The sequence below is a fragment of the Anastrepha ludens genome, unplaced genomic scaffold (assembly GCF_028408465.1).
Source record: "Anastrepha ludens isolate Willacy unplaced genomic scaffold, idAnaLude1.1 ptg000065l, whole genome shotgun sequence".
Lineage (NCBI taxonomy): Eukaryota > Metazoa > Arthropoda > Insecta > Diptera > Tephritidae > Anastrepha > Anastrepha ludens.
The window spans coordinates 15001-17500 of record NW_026530086.1 but is presented as its reverse complement, the minus strand read 5'-3'; the positions used below and the strand labels follow the sequence as shown (position 1 = coordinate 17500).

The following is a 2500-nucleotide window of genomic DNA, read 5'->3' as shown; positions in this document are numbered from 1 at the left end:
TTCTTACCCATTTAAAGTTTGAGAATAGGTTAAAATCGTTTCGACCCTAAGGCCTCTAATCATTCGCTTTACCAGATAAGATTATTTTATATAATTTTTAAATGCACCAGCTATCCTGAGGGAAACTTCGGAGGGAACCAGCTACTAGATGGTTCGATTGGTCTTTCGCCCCTATACTCAATTCTGACAATCGATTTGCACGTCAGAACTGTTTCGGTCTTCCATCAGGGTTTCCCCTGACTTCAACCTGATCAAGTATAGTTCACCATCTTTCGGGTCACAGCATATATGCTCAAGGTACGCTCCAGTTAGAGGTATAAATAATAATAAATTATCATTATACATAACTATATGGAACGCCCCGGGATTGAATTAATTGACTATTTAAGAAAATAGACTAAAAATTAATCCCATTATATTTTTAAGTTAAGTTAATTATGCCATTAAGTTTAATATAACTCAATGACTTGCACATATGTTAGACTCCTTGGTCCGTGTTTCAAGACGGGTCCCGAAGGTATCCTGAATCTTTCGCATTGTTAATCATATAAATGCATACAAATAAATATTAATATCATAGATATTAAATTTTTTGTAAAATTCAAAAAATGAATTTTAGCATTATATATAATAAAATCTATCAACACTTTATCAAATCATTAGTATTTATTCTATGTTAATATGCTTAAAAAGCAAATTAATTTAAATAAACTTAATATCACCAATGATCTTTTGATAAATACTTTTATTATGTTAATAGATTACAATGTCCTTATATGAAAAAAATGCACATTATTTTTAATTATTTAATGATGAATTTTTCATAATGGATATTCAGGTTCATCGGGCTTAACCTCTAAGCAGTTTCACGTACTATTTAACTCTCTATTCAGAGTTCTTTTCAACTTTCCCTCACGGTACTTGTTTACTATCGGTCTCATGGTTATATTTAGTTTTAGATGGAGTTTACCACCCACTTAGTGCTGCACTATCAAGCAACACGACTCTTTGGAAATATCTTTCTAGTAATCATTAACGTTATACGGGCCTGGCACCCTCTATGGGTAAATGGCCTCATTTAAGAAGGACTTAAATCGTTAATTTCTCATACTAGATATTAAGATATTCCATACACTGCATCTCACATTTGACATATAGACAAAGTGACTTAGTGCTGAACTATTTTCTTTTCGCTCGCCGCTACTAAGAAAATCCTTGTTAGTTTCTTTTCCTCCCCTCATTAATATGCTTAAATTCAGGGGGTAATCCCATATGAGTTGAGGTTGTTTTAAAATATTTTTTATCTTCTCACAATTTAATAAATAATTATATCATCTTTTCATCTCTATTTTTCTTTTTTCCTTTTATATAAATATATATTATAAATAATAATTATGTAAAATGAGGCAATTCTAGAATAAAAAAAATTAATTTTTATGCTAGACATTCCTCCTTTAATTACATATATAAATTAATATTTTATATATATATAAATAATATGAAAATTTTTTAAAGAGAATACTTAGATTCAAAATTTTTTTTATTTCATTTTATTTGAGAGGATTTTTTTTTTTTAAGAATATATTAATAAATAAAAAATTCATTATATATCTTTATTTTTTTGCTATTAATATTATGAATTATTTAAAATCCAATAATATACACATTTGCTTAAATTCAATTATTTTTATAAAAGAATAAGCAACTTATTTAGCATAGTCTTACAACCCTCAACCATATGTAGTCCAAGCAGTACTTTAAAATTTAATTTAATGTACATAACAGCATGGACTGCGATATGCGTTCAAAATGTCGATGTTCATGTGTCCTGCAGTTCACACGATGACGCACAGTTTGCTGCGTTCTTCATCGACCCATGAGCCAAGTGATCCACCGCTTAGAGTATTTTTTTATTTATTTTTATTTATAACAAATGTCAATTTTTTTTTGCATATATTAATTGAAAGAGTAAAATTAAATAATAATAATAATAAAATATAAATTGATTTTCTTTCAATAATATATATCAAATATATTTAACTCTAAACATTTTTATTAAGTTGCGAATGTCTTAGTTCAACAATAATACAGTGGTGGTATTTATTATGTTTGATTATTTTGTATTTTTTTAATCATTTTATTTATATATAAATATAATAATAAATATATACCACTTTTGTTATTGTGAACAAATTAACTTATCATTCAATCAAATGAATAATAAGTACAACTTTCTATTTTCATGTTTAAAGGTTTTTAAAAGAAAAAATAAGAAAAAACATTACAAAATGTACCATCATATTATATTTAATATGATATAATTGATGGATAACAAATTGAATGAAAAAGAATAAAAAGAATATGGATTCAAAATAATTATAAATTTTTCTTTTTTTTCTTTTTTTCTTTTGTTTGTTTTTGTTTTTATTTGTTTTGGCATTGTTTGTTTTTCTTACGGATATGGAACACAATAATGATCCTTCCGCAGGTTCACCTACGG

At 26.6% G+C, this 2500-nt stretch overlaps 3 non-coding genes across 3 annotated transcripts in view; all 3 read right to left on the bottom strand.

The window, feature by feature from the left end:
• Positions 1-1286, bottom strand: part of LOC128871271 (large subunit ribosomal RNA) — a 3993-nt gene extending 2707 nt beyond the window's left edge. The window contains exon 1 of the ribosomal RNA XR_008455847.1: positions 1-1286. This exon is cut by the window's left edge and continues 2707 nt beyond it. This is a non-coding gene — a ribosomal RNA (large subunit ribosomal RNA).
• A 438-nt stretch (positions 1287-1724) lies between these two features.
• LOC128871272 (5.8S ribosomal RNA) lies at positions 1725-1905 on the bottom strand. The gene has a single exon (XR_008455848.1). It is a non-coding gene; the product is annotated as a 5.8S ribosomal RNA (ribosomal RNA).
• Positions 1906-2471: 566 nt separating this feature from the next.
• The window catches only part of LOC128871275 (small subunit ribosomal RNA), a 1991-nt gene continuing 1962 nt past the window's right edge, over positions 2472-2500 (bottom strand). Inside the window, exon 1 of the ribosomal RNA XR_008455850.1 lies at positions 2472-2500. This exon is cut by the window's right edge and continues 1962 nt beyond it. This is a non-coding gene — a ribosomal RNA (small subunit ribosomal RNA).